The sequence below is a fragment of the Budorcas taxicolor genome, chromosome 11 (assembly GCF_023091745.1).
Source record: "Budorcas taxicolor isolate Tak-1 chromosome 11, Takin1.1, whole genome shotgun sequence".
Taxonomy (NCBI): domain Eukaryota; kingdom Metazoa; phylum Chordata; class Mammalia; order Artiodactyla; family Bovidae; genus Budorcas; species Budorcas taxicolor.
Genome location: NC_068920.1, coordinates 162,327,061 through 162,343,724, shown reverse-complemented (window position 1 = coordinate 162,343,724; position 16,664 = coordinate 162,327,061).

Genomic DNA, 16,664 nt, shown 5'->3' with positions numbered 1-16,664 from the left:
AAATCTGGAATACAGACATCACAGACGCCAGTGAGGATGTGGACCAACGGGAGCTCTCACCACTGCAGGTGGGAACGCAATGTGGTGCAGCCACTTTGGAAGATGGTTTGCTGGTTTCTTGCAAAAGCTGACAAACTCATACCACGTGATCCAGCAGTTGTACTCCTTGGTATTTATCCAAAGGAACTGAAAACTTACGTCCCCGGAAAAACCAGCACACGGATGTTTATAAAAGCTTTATTCAAAATTGCCAACACTTGGAAGCAGCCAAGATGTCCTTCAGTAGGTGGATGGATTGTTAAATTGTGGTCCATCCAGACAATAGGATATTATTCAACATTAAGCTGCAGTGCAAACAGACAAGGAGGATTGTTCAGCACTGGAAAGAAATGAGCCATGAAGCTATGAAGGAATCTTAAACGCATGTGACTAAGCAACACACACCTCTCTGAAAGGGTACACACGGTTTGATTCCATCGATATGACATTCTGGAAAAGGCAAAATCAGGGAGATGGTAAAACGATTAGTGATTGCCAAAGACTGGTGGGGGCAGGAGCTGGGAGGATGTTTAGGGCGTGGAAAATAGGCTGCATGATTCCTTAGTGATGGATATACACCGTACGTTTGTCCAAACACCAAGAGTGAACCCAAAGGCAAGCTATGGACTTCGGGTGATTATGACATGTTAATGTAGGCTATCGTCATGAAATATTTACCACCCTGAGTAAATACTGAGGCCAGGGGGCTATATCTATGTGCTGTAGAGTGTGTATGAGAAAGCTCTGCACCTTCCCCTTGATTTTGCTGTTAATCTAAAACTGCATTAAAAAAAAGCTCTTCAATTTTTAAAAGTGTACAATACGGTGGATTTTAATATCTTCACAAGGTTGTGTAATCATCAACACTATCTCACTTCAGAAATCTTTTCTAATTACTCTTCTTAGTCACTCAGTCATGTCCAACTCTCTGCGACCCTTTGGCTGGTAGCCCGCCAGGTTCTTCCATCCGTGGGATTTTTCAGGCAAGAATACTGGAGAGGGCTGCCATTTCCTTCTCTAGGGGATCTTCCTGATCCAGGGATCAAACCCCTGTCTCCTGCATCTCTTGCTTTGCAGGCGGGTTCTTTACCCGCTGAGCTGTCAGGGAGGCTGAGAAATGCAAGTCAAAACTACAATAAGATTTCAGCTCTTACTGATCAGAATATAGACTGGCCTTCAGTGAGATCCTCCACAGGCCTCTGGAGCTCTTCCTCCGCACGGCGTTTTCTGCTCCAGCACTTCGTCATCTCCCTCTAGTCGTCTCAGATGCCCCAGACCCTGGTCTGTGCTGTGCTCCGCCTTGATCGCCTCCCCAGGCTGCAGTGTCGGACCTCCCCTCTGACTCAGAGCTTTTCCCTCCCAGGGATCGCAGACTTGCATTGCCTGTGGGCCAACACCTAAAAACAGAGACTGTTTCACACATTTGACCGGTTTTCTATTTGTTTGCGGTGGCTGTATAGGTTCACACCCTGTGATTCCTTGATGGCTGGGTAGACCTCAGTGCTTTACCCTTCTGACCTGGATTACAAGCAGCATCTTTCTGACTGATTTCTCTGCCTTTATGCCTTTATTCTCTGCCAGCCCCCTTCGCAAATTCTATCCTCAAGGCGGCAACTGGAGTGACCCTTTGAATCCAAAAGTCACCCTCTGACTTTGTAAAATCTCTCCGTAGGATCTCCGTTCCTCAGAGTAAATGATAAGGTCCGCGTGGTGGCCGGCATACCTGACGCCATCAGGCCAAGCCCTCCCCGGCTCCGACTCACACGTGGTCCCGGTGTCGTTTGCTCCAGCCCCCTGCCCTCCTGTGTGTCCCTGACACATGCCCATCCCTCTCCCACCTGAACACAGGCCCTGGGTGATCTTTCCACCTGGAAGCTTCTCCACCTGGTGATTTCACGGCTCACTTCCTCCAATATCTTTATTCTGTGTCCAAAGGTCACTCTGCTGTCTCGGACCCGCCACTTAAAGTATAAACTACCCCCTTGTCCCCACACGGCCAATTCCACTCATTCCACCTTGACTGTTCCGCTTAGCACTTATCACCTCTTAAAATAATGTATAATTATATGAATCAGCCTTCAATCAGGATACAGAAGCCATACAGTAGACTGAGAAGAGATGGTCTGTAAAATGAACAATTAACTATAAAGAAGCATGAAGCATAGCCTCATGGGAGCAGAGTTTGGGGGAGATTGGATCCATGTATGTGTGGCTGAGTCCCCCCACTGTTCACCTGAAACTATCACAGCATTGTTAATCCGCTATGCCCCGATACAAAATGTTTTGGTGTTCAATAAAATAAATAAATAAAAAAGAACCATGAAGCATAGCCCAGGACTGAAGTAGAGTAGCGACTTCAGCTCAGTCCAGGCGCTCAGTCGTGTCCGACTCTTCGCGACCCCATGAATCGCAGCACGCCAGGCCTCCCTGTCCATCACCAGCTCCCGGAGTTCACTCAGACTCACGTCCATAGAGTCAGTGATGCCATCCAGCCATCTCATCCTCTGCTGTCCCCTTCTCCTCCTGCCCCCAATCCCTCCCAGCATCAGAGTCTTTCCAATGAGTCAACTCTTCGCATGAGGTGGCCAAAGTACTGGAGTTTCAGCTTTAGCATCGTTCCTTCCAAAGAAATCCCAGGGCTGATCTCCTTCAGAATGGACTGGTTGGATCTCCTTGCAGTCCAAGGGACTCTCAAGAGTCTTCTCCAACACCACAGTTCAAAAGCATCAATTCTTTGGCGCTCAGCCTTCTTCACAGTCCAACTCTCACATCCATACATGACCACTGGAAAAACCATAGCCTTGACTAGACAGACCTTAGTCGGCAAAGTAATGTCTCTGCTTTAGAATATGCTATCTTGGTCACTCATAACTTTTCTTCCAAGGAGTAAGCGTCTTTTAATTTCATGGCTGTAATCACCATCTGCAGTGATTTTGGAGCCCCCCAAAATAAAGTCTGACACTGTTTCCACTGTTTCCCCATCTATTTCCCATGAAGTGATGGGACCGGATGCCATGATCTTCGTTTTCTGAATATTGAGCTTTAAGCCAACTTTTTCACTCTCCTCTTTCACTTTCATCAAGAGGCTTTTGAGTTCCTCTTCACTTTCTGCCATAAGGGTGGTGTCATCTGCATATCTGAGGTTCTTGATATTTCTCCCAGTAATCTTGATTCCAGCTTGTGTTTCTTCCAGTCCAGCGTTTCTCATGATGTATTCTGCATATAAGTTAAATAAGCAGGGTGACAATATACAGCCTTGACATACTCCTTTTCCTATTTGGAACCAGTCTGTTGTTCCATGTCCAGTTCTAACTGTTGCTTCCTGACCTGCATACAGATTTCTCAAGAGGCAGGTCAGGTGGTCTGGTATTCCCATCTCTTTCAGAATTGTCCACATTTTATTGTGATCCCCACAGTCAAAAGCTTTGGCATAGTCAATAAAGCAGAAATAGATGTTTTTCTGGAACTCTCTTGCTTTTTCCATGATCCAGCAGATGTTGGCAATTTGATCTCTGGTTCCTCTGCCTTTTCTAAAACCAGCTTGAACAATCAGGAAGTTCACAGTTCACATATTGCTGAAGCCTGGCTTAGAGAATTTTGAGCATTACTTTACTAGCATGTGAGATGAGTGCAATTGTGCGGTAGTCTGAGCATCCTTTGGCATTGCCTTTCTTTGGAATTGGAATGAAAACTGACCTTTTCCAGTCCTGTGGCCACTGCTGAGTTTTCCAAATTTCCTGGCATATTGAGTACAGCACTTTCACAGCATCATCTTTCAGGATTTGAAACAGCTCAACTGGAATGCCATCACCTCCACTAGCTTTGTTCATAGTGACGCTTTCTAAGGCCCACTTGACTTCACATTCCAGGATGTCTGGCTCTAGATGAGTGATCACACCATTGTGATTATCCGGGTCGTGAAGATCTTTTTTGTACAGTTCTTCTGTGTATTCTTGCCACCTCTTCCTAATATCTTCTGCTCCTGTTAGGTCCATACCATTTCTGTCCTTTATCGAGCCCATCTTTGCATGAAATGTTCCCTTGGTATCTCTAATTTTCTTGAAGAGATCTCTAGTCTTTCCCATTCTGTTCTTTTCCTCTATTTCTTTGCATTGATCACTGAAGAAGGCTTTCTTATCTCTTCTTGCTATTCTCTGGAACTCTGCATTCAGATGCCTATATCTTTCCTTTTCTCCTTTGCTTTTCACTTCTCTTCTCTTCACAGCTATTTGTAAAGCTTCCCCAGACAGCCATTTTGCTTTTTTGTATTTCTTTTCCATGGGGATGGTCTTGATCCCTCTCTCCTGTACAATGTCACGAACCTCATTCCATAGTTCATCAGGCACTCTATCTATCAGATCTAGGCCCTTAAATCTATTTCTCACTGCCACTGTAGAATCATAAGGGATTTGATTTAGGTCATACCTGAATGGTCTAGTGGTTTTCCCTACTTTCTTCAATTTGAGTCTGAATTTGGCAATAAGGAGTTCATGATCTGAGCCACAGTCAGCTCCTGGTCTTGTTTTTGTTGACTGTATAGAGCTTCTCCATCTTTGGCTGCAAAGAATATAATCAATCTGATTTCGGTGTTGACCATCTGGTGATGTCCATGTGTAGAGTCTTCTCTTGTGTTGTTGGAAGAGGGTGTTTGCTATGACCAGTGCATTTTCTTGGCAAAACTCTATTAGTCTTTGCCCTGCTTCATTCTGCATTCCAAGGCCAAATTTGCCTGTTACTCCAGGTGTTTCTTGACTTCGGCTGCGACTGACCAGCGCACTAAGCACGGCCGGGAAGAGCCATCCCGTGTCCAAGGCCAGGGGCTGTAGCCGGGAGGAGCCACACCATGTCCAAGGAGCGGTGGCTACGTGGGCACAGGAGGGCTAGAGGTGCTCTTCCAGGTTGAAGGTCAGGAAGGGCGGTGGTGAGGAGATACCCCTCATCCAAAGTAAGGAGCAGCGGCTGCGCTTTGCTGGAGCAGCTGTGAAGAGATACCCCACGCCCAAGGTAAGAGAAACTCAAGTAAGATGGTAGGTGTTGCAAGAGGGCATCAGAGGGCAGACACACTGAAATCATACTCACAGAAAACTAGTCAATCTAATCACACTAGGACCCCAGCCTTGTCTAACTCAATGAAACCAAGCCATGCCTGAGGGGCAACCCAAGACGGGCAGGTCATGGTAGAGAGGTCTGACAGAACGTGGTTCACTGGAGAAGGGAATGGCAAGCCACTTCAGTATTCTTGCCTTGAGAACCCCATGAACAGTATGAAAAGGCAAAATGGTAGGATACCAAAAGAGGAACTCCCCAGGTCGTTAGGTGCCCAATATGTTACTGGAGATCAGAGGAGAAATAACTACAGAAAGAACGAAGGGATGGAGCCAAAGCAAAAACAATACCCAGTTGTGGGTGTGACTGGTGATAGAAGCAAGGTCCGATGCTGTAAAGAGCAATATTGCATAGGAACCTGGAATGTCAGGTTCATTAATCAAGGCAAATTGGAAGCGGTCAAACAAGAGATGGCAAGGGTGAACGTTGACATTCTAGGAATCAGCGAACTAAAATGGACTGGAATGGGTGAATCTAACTCAGATGACCATTATATCTACTACTGCGGGCAGGAATCCCTCAGAAGAAATGGAGTAGCCATCATGGACAACAAAAGAGTCCGAAATGCAGTACTTGGATGCAACCTCAAAAATGACAGAATGATCTCTGTTCGTCTCCAAGGCAAACCATTCAATATCATAGTTATCCAAGTCTATGCCCCAACCAGTAATGCTGAAGAAGCTGAAGTTGAACGGTTCTGTGAAGCCCTAGAAGACCTTTTAGAACTAACACCCAAAAAAGATGTCCTTTTCATTGTATATATGTATACTAGATACCACATCTTCTTTATCCGTTCATCTGTTGATGGACAGTTAGGCTGCCTCCACATCCCGGCTATTTTAAATAGGGCTTCAATGAACAGTGGGGTGTACGTATCACTTCGATTTATGGTTTTCTCTGGATTTATGACCAGGTAGAGTATCTTTTCATATGTTTCTTTGGAATCTGGATCTCTTCTTCCATGAGGTGTCTGTTAAGATCTTTGGCCCATTTTTTAATAGAATTGTTTGTTTCCTTATTGTTGAGTTTCAAGAGACTTTTCTTTTTAAAAACTTTTTTTACATCAGTCCTTTGTCAGATGTGTCCCTGATATCTTTCCTCCTGGTCTGGCTTCTCTTCTCATTCTCTCATCCTTGTCTCTCACAGACAGAAATCCAGCTTACCAATTATTTCCCTCATGGATTGTGCCTCTTGTATCCATAAAGTCATCACCATGCCCAAGCTCATCTAGCAAACGATGGATGTGGGTGTGGAGGGGCTGGGCCCCCAAGCCTGGGATTTGTCAAAAGCTGGCCCTAGGAGGTGACTAGGATGAGTTTGGGGTCCTTGGAGGCTGAGGGAGGCAGCCCTGGGGGGAGTCCTAGGCTGCTCCACAGGGAGCCTTGGGGTGGGGGGCTTGGCAGGGGCTGGGGTGTTGGGAGAGTGGCTTTGGCAGGTCCAGGAGACTAGGCTCCTCACCTCCCCAACCTGGACAGCACAGGGGGCTGTCCCCTTCGCGGACCTGGAGCTGCTGGGATCTGCAGTGGAGGGCTCTCTAGGGTGGGGATCTGAAGGCTGGGCCGAGGGGGACCAGGTTCCTCAGGTGTAGGAGGGAGAGACCCTGCTCTGAGCCCTGAGCTCTTAAATACCCCCTCTGAGAGCCTCCCACCTTCCTGGAGGCTGGACTTTGGGCCCCTCTCAGCCTGGAGTGAGCGGAGGCTTCACAAAGCTCCCCTGCCCAGGCCTCGGGCTGGTGGGCTCGGAGCTGCCCGCAGAGCCTCAGGAGACTGGTCTACGCTGGACCCCAGCCTTGGCTCAGGTGGCGCCGCAAAATCGGGGAGCACAGAACTGCACCAGCAGCTCCAACCTGACCCTGGCCTCGGCCTCCTCCTCTGTCATCAGAGAGGGTGGGGCTGGGAGCCTCCTCCCCTGAGACCCGGGCCTGGGGCAGATGCTGTTCTGTTTCTGGGTATGCTCTGCCCCTGCTGGTCACTGTCGGTAGTGCAGCCCCAGAAGGCGCCCAGGTGGTGGTGGGCTGGACCTTTCAGGGGAACATAAGGAGGGTGGGGCGTGAAATCAGAGACCCACCTGCGAGGACCACCCCCATCCCAGCTCCGTCCTCTGCATCTCAGATTTATTGGGAGTTTGATGCACAGAGCTGACCTGTCCGATTGGCTGTGGGGGGAAGGGTGGCCAGTGGGAAAACTTCCTGGAGGGGGTGGTATTTGAAGCCAGCTGTAAGAAAAGGGTGGAGAAGGCAATGGCACCCCACTCCAGTACTCTGGCCTGGAAAATCCCATGGGCGGAGGAGCCTGGTAGGCTGCAGTCCATGGGGTCGCTAAGAGTCGGACCCGAGTGAGCGACTTCACTTTCACTTTTCACTTTCATGCTTTGGAGAAGGAAATGGCAACCCACTCCAGTGTTCTTGCCTGGAGAATCCCAGGGACGGGGGAGCCTGGTGGGCTGCCATCTATGGGGTCGCACAGAGTCGGACATGACTGAAGTGACTTAGCAGTACGAAAAGGGGAGGTCTGGATGGAATTGGAAGGAAGAGGGTCCCATGTGAGCAAAGGCCCAGGAACAGTCCCCTGCCCCAGCCTGCACCCCTGACATGCCCGGGGTCTGTGTCCTGTCGTTTTTCAGCAGTGAGGGCACAGCTGGGCCCTCGGGGTGCCCTGGGCTGGCTCCTCCCACTCTGATGGAAGGAGAGCCTAAGGAGCCTTTTCGAGGGTCGCTGAGGCCACATAGGGGCTTCCCTGATAGCTCAGTTGGTAAAGAATCTGCCTGAAGTGCAGGAGACCCCTGTTCGATTCCTGGGTTGGGAAGATCTGCTGGAGAAGGGAAAGGCCACCCACTCCAGTATTCTTCCCTGGAAAATTCCATAGATTGTATAGTCCATGGGGTTGCAAAGGGGCCGCATAAGAGGGGAGGGGAGGGAGCTCCCCACCTGTCTCTTGGGCAGCCCCTCCCCAGAGACTATCCCTCTCCGAGGGAGGAACAGTGTCTACCTGTTGTAAATGGTAAATGCAAGTCTTGATTTCTTATTAAGCCCAGGCTCCGTGAGAGCCGAGCAGCTGCGATTTTGCCCTTTCACTCCCTGGGGTTTTTTTTTTTTTTAATCTGTTTTGATGGATGATGATTACTTTACAACATTGTGATGGTTTTTGCTGTACATCAGCATGAATCAGCCATAGGCATGCATGTGTCCCCTCCCCCCGAACCCCTGCCCCCACCCCCTGTGTTAATAACACCACACTGAGACTCTTAAATCCGTCTCTGAATAAAGACATTTGCAGGATCGGATGAGTTTCATGGACTTGCAATGCACCTTCCATGGGTTTTCTCTTCCCCTTCACAAGTTTATGTCTCTTTGTCCTTCTGTCTGATGGACGCAGTCCAAGGACACGGAGGGGCCAGTTCTGCCCCAGGCTTCTGTGCAGGAGTCACAGTAGTTAACTTGTTCTGTAGCCTTTGGGCTTTCAGGGTTCTGACTGCAAATACCAGGTGGGACTTCAGCGAATTTCAGCAGAAGCGGTTCAGGAGGAGGACCCTGCAGCTCATACATCTAGCAGGAACCTGGGCGATCGGACCAGAGGGTGAGTGGGATCCAGGGGGCAGAAGTCACAGGACACCCAGCCCAGAAAGAGCCAGGTCAGCAGCGTGTCCTGGGCCACAGACATCACTGGTTAAGGCGAGCACTCTGTTAGTTTCCTGACAGCACCTGACTTTGCACACTGGGCCTCCACACTGTGAGAGCATAACTGTGTGTTATTTCGTGCGTGTGCACACACACATAGACACACGCGCAGACTCACACACAGACACATACATAGATACAGACACACACACACACAGACTCACACACACACACACACACACAGTGGCCACTCTCCTGCCCACAGTGAGCTTGTCATCTCAAGCTGAATGGTGGGTGCGTTCAGTCTCCAAGTTGTGTGTCTGTGACCCCATGGACTAACAGCACGCCAGGCCTCCCTGTCCCTTACCATTACTGGAGTTTGTCCAAATTCATGTCCATTGAATCAGTAATGCCATCCAACCGTCTCATCCCTTCTGTCATCCCCTCCTCCCATCTTCGATCTTTCCCAGTATCAGGGTCTTTTCCAGTGTGTCGGTTCTTCACATCGGATGGCCAGAGTATTGGAGCTTCAGCATCAGTCTTTCCAATAAATATTCGGGGTTGATTTCCTTTAGGATGGACTGGTTGGATCTCCTTGCTGTCCAAGGGACTCTCAAGCGTCTTCTCCAGCACCTCAGTTTGAGGCATCAATTCTTTGGTGTTCAGCCTTCATTATGGTCCAACTCTCACACCCGTACATGACCACTGGAAAAACCATAGCTTTGGCTACACAGACCTTTGTCAGGAAAGTGATGTCTCTGCTCTTTAATATGCTGTCTGGGTTTGTCACTCCAGTGCTCTTGCCTGGAAAATCCCATGGACGGAGGAGCCTGGTGGGCTGCAGTCCATGGGGTCACTGAGAGCCGGACATGACTCAGTGACTTTCCCTTTTCACTTTCATGCATTGGAGAAGGAAATGGCAACCCACTCCAGTGTTCTTGCCTGGAGAATCCCAGGGGCTGGGGGAGCCTGGTGGGCTGCCGTCTATGGGGTCGCACAGAGTCGGACACGACTGAAGCGACTCAGCAGCAGCAGCAGCAGCAGGTTGGTCATAGCTTTTCTTCCAAGGCTGGATTACCCCCTGAAAAGCCCACCCGGTGACTTAAAAACATCTGCCTTCAGTCCTGCGAAGCCTGGACCAGCTCCTCCCAGAAACCACCCCCACCCCGGCCTTTCCTGAGCCCTGCCCTTTGTGAGTGGACACCAAGACGCCCTCGTGAAGGGGCTGACGTGCTCCACTCACACCATCTGCCCACAGACAGGCGCACCGGCTCCTCCTCAGGCTCCGGGCAGAGCCCGTCTGCTCTCCTTCCCGGCTCTAGAGCTGCCAGCCCCACGGCCTGTGGCCCCTCTGTCCACCTTCAGACCCCGCAGCGTCCCATGGAGCCCCTGCACCGAGTCCTCTGACTTGGCCCACCCCCACGTTCTCCCTGCCTGGCCCCTCCCGCCCCCTCCCCGTATCAGGGGTGATGGCACTGGGCCTGGGCACACCAGGATCGTCTCCATCTCACGCTGAGCTGCCCGGCCCCCTGGTCCAGCCACACCTTCAGGTCTTCGCCAAGAGCCTCACCTGGGCCTCGACTGGCTGGGAAGGGCACACAGGTGGCGCTGCCAGGACCAGCGAGAGGGATGGTTCCGGGGCCTCTCAGGGGGCAGTGCCCACACCAGGCTGACTGCATGGAGCAGGCATTCCTTCCGCCATCCGACAGCGAGGAGGGGCCACTGTGTGTGAGGAGCCACAAGCGGGGGACACACAGAAGGGCTGAGCCCCTCGGGAGCAGCGGGGGGACCTCCCAGGAGGGGAGCCCTGGCCTCATCGTGACCTCAGGGTGATGCGTTCCCAGCAGAAGGGCTGCATGGTCAGGGAGAGGGGTCATAGAAGGTTCTGGGGTCTGGGGGGATGGGACCACCCACCACTGGAGTCAGAGGTGTGCAGTGTGGGAACGGTCTGGAGCCTTCCCCCACCTGTGCACAGGCAGACACACACGCACATGCACAGACGTACATACACAGGTGCACATGCATAGGAGACACACGGACACACTCACACAATACAATATGCACACAAACACACACTCAGACATGCATATCACACAGACGTACATGCAGGACACACATACACACACACTTGGGCAGACAAGACACACACATGTACATCCATATACACAGAAAGGCACACATGCACAGACACATGTGTGCACAGGCAAACCTAGATGCACACATGTCACACACACAGATGCACACACACATATGCACAAACACCTGCACGGGGGCATGATGATGCCATTTGCACTTGGGTGGAAAGTTCTGGGCTCAGAAAGGCAGCGGAATGGGGGCTGGGGAAGCGAGACCTCTGTGTTTCTGTCGGTGGAGTCACCCAGCACCTCCGAGCTGGAACCAGGGAGGAGCGGCAGCGATGGGGGGAAGAGGTGGGTTTGGGAGGAGGGCAGACAGCTCAGGCTGTGTGGGGAGCAGAGAAGTTTCCAGAGAGTCAGCAAGGCCTCTTGGGTCCACACTGGGGTACTGACCAGACAACAGGAAGATCGACTCAGGCTGCAAGGGGTTAAGGGACTGCAGTAGGCCTGGTGGGCCACCTGGAGGAGGTGCTTAGAGCTGTCCTGAGGCTGCACTTGGGGCTCAGGAGGTCTGGGGATATCAGGGTATCAGCTCCAAGGCGGGAGCTGGAGCCTGGATGGGGACCGGCTCTCCAGGGGCCTCAAGGGACCAGGGCGGGTCCAGGCTTCCCGGGACTGGTGCAGTGAAGGCCACGGGACAGGAGCGGGGAGCACAAGGAAGCCGCTGTCTCATCTCCTGGCTCTGAACCCAGAGGCACTGCTTCCCGTTCTGATAACATTCTCCTCCCAGACAAGGCTTCTCTGGACTTGTCTGACCTGAGAGCCAGGGGAGCTAATGACATGATTGAGAACCTCCATTCACAGGATCCAAAGAAAATGATGTCTCCCCTCCCACCCCGCTGGACTGAGGGGCCTTTGTGAAGGGGAGGGGGTGGGGCTGCCGGTCCAGGGATAAATGGGTGACCCCGAGGCCAGGCACCCCTGGAGCAGACACGGGGACCCCAGCCAGGCAGCTGCTCCTCCTGACGGCCGGGCTGGGTCTGCTCTCCGTGCTGGGGGCCCAGGGGCCCCAGCTGACCCCCACCAGTGCTCAGGAGGTGAGGGGCTCTGAGAGGGTGGGGTCGTGGGACGAGCATGGCCCAGGTCAGGCGCCTGTGCTGGGCTAGGGTCCCAGTCCTGCTGCTCCCGCCCTGGGCAGACTTGGCCGGAGTCCCCTGTCTGTGTCTTTGGGGACGTCTCCCACACAGAGGAGGGGTGCTGGGTGATGCAGGGAGAGCCCACTCCCCTGTTGGAGCACAGTGTCTTCCTGCCCACCTGGGGTGGGGGGCAGGCTTAGGGAGCCTTTGGGCAGATTTCCATCCACAGTGGGTCCTCTCGGCCTCTTCATCCTAGTGAAGTCACGGCCGAGGTGGATGGCCTTTCTAAGACGTAGTTCCCTCAGAGGTCAAAGTCATGGTTTGCAAGGAACTTTGCATATCTCAAGCCCTTCCGTAAACATAAAGAATATTGTCCCAGTTATATTTTGCAAGGCTTACTACATTTAGGGTCAGTATTAAAGATTAAGCGCATTATTATCAAGCATGTTAAAAACTTGGAAGAATAATGGTGCAGACGGAACAGTGTCTGAGGTTTGCATGTGTCTAGATGCCACCACTCTCCGGTCACTGCTGAGCTCCCCTGGGGGACTGTCACAGCCTCACCTTCTCAGGGGCCTTGGTGCCTCCTTGGCACATCCAGGGATGTGACCTGGATGTCCCCGAGACTCGAGCCTGAGTTCCTGGTGTCCCCAACACCTGGGCTCCCACTGAAGTGTCCAAGGGCCCCCCACCTTCTCTGCCCCCTTACTCCCCACGTCCACCTTCCCTCTCTCAAAGATGGTCAACTTGATGGCTTCTTGTCCGTCTGGGTCTAAGGACCCAAATTCCTCTCTCCTTCCCTTTTTCCTTATTCAGTTCAGTTCAGTAGCTCACTCGTGTCCGACTCTTTGCAACCCCATAAATCGCAGCACACCAGGCCTCCCTGTCCATCACCATCTCTCGGAGTTCACCCAGACTCATGTCCATCGAGTCCATGATGCCATCCAGCCATCTCATCCTCGGTCGTCCCCTTCTCCTCCTGCCCCCAATCCCTCCCAGCATCAGAGTCGTTTCCAATGAGTCAACTCTTCGCATGAGGTGGCCAAAGTATTGGAGTTTCAGCTTTAGCATCATTCCCTCCAAAGAAATCCCAGGGTTGATCTTCAGAATGGAGTGGTTGGATCTCCCTGCAGTCCAAGGGACTCTCAAGAGTCTTCTCCAACACCACAGTTCAAAAGCATCAATTCTTTGGCGCTCAGCCTTCTTCACAGTCCAACTCTCACATCCATACATGACCAGAGGAAAAACCATAGCCTTGACTAGACGGACCTTAGTCGACAAAGTAATATCTCTGCTTTTGAACATGCTATCTAGGTTGATCATAGCTTTTCTACCAAGGAGTAAGCGTCTTTTAATTTCATGGCTGCAGTCACCATCTGCAGTGATTCTGGAGCCCCCAAAAATAAAGTCTGACACTGTTTCCACTGTTTCCCCATCTATTTCCCATGAAGTGATGGGACCAGATGCCATGATCTTTGTTTTCTGAATGTTGAGCTTTAGGCCAACTTTTTCACTCTCCTCTTTCACTTTCATCAAGAGGCTTTTCAGCTCCTCTTCACTTTCTGCCATAAGGGTGGTGTCATCTGCATATCTGAGGTTATTGATATTTCTCCTGGCAATCTTGATTCTGGCTCTAGATTAGTGATCACATCATCATGACTATCTGGGTCGTGAAGATCTTTTTTGTACAGTTTTTCCATGTATTCTTGCCACCTCTTCTTAATATCTTCTGCTTCTGTTAGGTCCATACCATTTCTGTCCTTTATCGAGCCCATCTTTGCATGAAATGTTCCCTTGGTATCTCTAATTTTCTTGAAGAGATCTCTAGTCTTTCCCATTCTGTTCTTTTCCTTTATTTCTTTGCATTGATCACTGAAGAAGGCTTTCTTATCTCTTCTTGCTATTCTTTGGAACTCTGCATTCAGATGCCTATATCTTTCCTTTTCTCCTTTGCTTTTTGCCTCTCTTCTCTTCACAGCTATTTGTAAGGCCTCCCCAGACAGCCATTTTGCTTTTTTGCATTTCTTTTCCATGGGGATGGTCTTGATCCCTGTCTCCTGCACAATGTCACGAACTTCATTCCATAGTTCATCAGGCACTCTATCTATCAGATCTAGGCCCTTAAATCTATTTCTCACTGCCACTGTAGAATCATAAGGGATTTGATTTAGGTCATACCTGAATGGTCTAGCGGTTTTCCCTACTTTCTTCAATTTAAGTCTGAATTTGGCAATAAGGAGTTCATGATCTGAGCCACAGTCAGCTCCTGGTCTTGTTTTTATTGACTGTATAGAGCTTCTCCATCTTTGGCTGCAAAGAATATAATCAATCTGATTTTGGTGTTGACCATCTGGTGATGTCCATGTGTAGAGTCTTCTCTTGTGTTGTTGGAAGAGGGTGTTTGCTATGACCAGTGCATTTTCTTGGCAAAACTCTATTAGTCTTTGCCCTGCTTCATTCTGCATTCCAAGGCCAAATTTGCCTGGTACTCCAGGTGTTTCTTGACTTCCTACTTTTGCATGCCAGTCCCCTATAATGAAAAGGACATCTTTTTTGGGTGTTAGTTCTAAAAGGTCTTCTAGGGCTTCACAGAACCGTTCAACTTCAGCTTCTTCAGCATTACTGGTTGGGGCATAGACTTGGATAACTGTGATATTGAATGGTTTGCCTTGGAGACGAACAGAGATCATTCTGTCATTTTTGAGGTTGCATCCAAGTACTGCATTTTGGACTCTTTTGTTGACCATGATGGCTACTCCATTTCTTCTGAGGGATTCCTGCCCGCAGTAGTAGATATAATGGTCATCTGAGTTAGATTCACCCATTCCAGTCCATTTTAGTTCGCTGATTCCTAGAATGTCAACGTTCACCCTTGCCATCTCTTGTTTGACCGCTTCCAATTTGCCTTGATTAATGAACCTGACATTCCAGGTTCCTATGCAATATTGCTCTTTACAGCATCGGACCTTGCTTCTATCACCAGTCACACCCACAACTGGGTATTGTTTTTGCTTTGGCTCCATCCCTTCGTTCTTTCTGTAGTTATTTCTCCTCTGATCTCCAGTAACATATTGGGCACCTAACGACCTGGGGAGTTCCTCTTTTGGTATCCTACCATTTTGCCTTTTCATACTGTTCATGGGGTTCTCAAGGCAAGAATACTGAAGTGGCTTGCCATTCCCTTCTCCAGTGAACCACGTTCTGTCAGACCTCTCTACCATGACCTGCCCGTCTTGGGTTGCCCCTCAGGCATGGCTTGGTTTCATTGAGTTAGACAAGGCTGGGGTCCTAGTGTGATTAGATTGACTAGTTTTCTGTGAGTATGATTTCAGTGTGTCTGCCCTCTGATGCCCTCTTGCAACACCTACCATCTTACTTGGGTTTCTCTTACCCTGGATGTGGGGGTATCTCTTCACAGCTGCTCCAGCAAAGCACAGCCGCTGCTCCTTACCTTGAATGAGGGGTATCTCCTTACCGCCACCATTCCTGACCTTCAACGTGGGATAGCTCCTCCAGGCCCTCCTGCGCCTGCGTAGCCACCACTCCTTGGGTTGCTCTTCCCAGCTTTGGGCCCTGGCCTCGGGCGTAGGTGGCTCCTTCCAGGTGCCGTCTGTATCTGAGTCCTCCCTCTTCCCCACCCATGAAAGGACTGCACTCATTCAATCCTGAGAGTCATCCTCATTCTCCCAAGAAAGTGAGCTCCAGGACCTGAGGATGAGGCAGGAGCTGGTGCTGGGAAACCAAATGCTGGTCACTGGTCCTGCCCCAAACCCAAGGACTGCCAAGCACATGTGTGCTTCTCATCAGAACAGAACTGCCCTGGGTTTCAGGGGAGGGGGTTTGGCAAGAGCAGTGGTTAGAGGGCCTGGGGCCCTCAGGTATGTCAGGACAAAGAAAGGTCTGGCCCCATGGTCACAGTAATTTCTATGGCAGGTTCCTCGATGACCCAGTAAATGAATAGATAAATGAATGATAGATGAATGGACAGTGGGCGGAGGAATGTAAGAATGGAGGGATGCATGGCCCCATGGACGGGTGATGAATGGATGGATGGGTGGATGGACGGCAGATGGATAAAAGAATGGTGGAAGGGTGGGTGGATAGGGGAAGGATGGGAGAATGGTGGGTGGACGGATGGATTAATAGATAAATGAATGGTGGGTGGACGATAGTGGATGGATGGATGGTAATAGTCGGATGGTGGACGGATGAATCGATGGTGGATGTATGGTGAAAAGACAAAAGGGTGGTGGATGGATGGATGGATGGTAAGTGCGTGAATAGATGAATAAAAGAACGGATAAACAGTTGGAGGGAGGGATGGTGGATGGTTGGGTGATGAACACATGAGATGAGATGAATAGACAGGGGTGGATGCCTGTGAGACCAGGACTGATAAGGCACACATGACACCTCTAAGAGCACAGTCTAAACTGACTTGACCATCACTGTGCACTCTCTGCACACTTGCTCCCTCCTCTCCTCTTGCTTTGCTTGTTGCTTCTCACCTTCTGAATCCAGAACTGTCCCATGCTCACGGGGTCCAGCGCCTTGCACATCTCCACTTGATGGGTTTATCAGCCCACCCTCCTCAGGAGGTTAGGGCTGAGGCAGTCTCAGTAGTTGTGGCGACAGGCTTAGCTGCTCTGAGGCAAGTGGGATCTTCCCAGACCAGGGATCAAACCAGTGTCC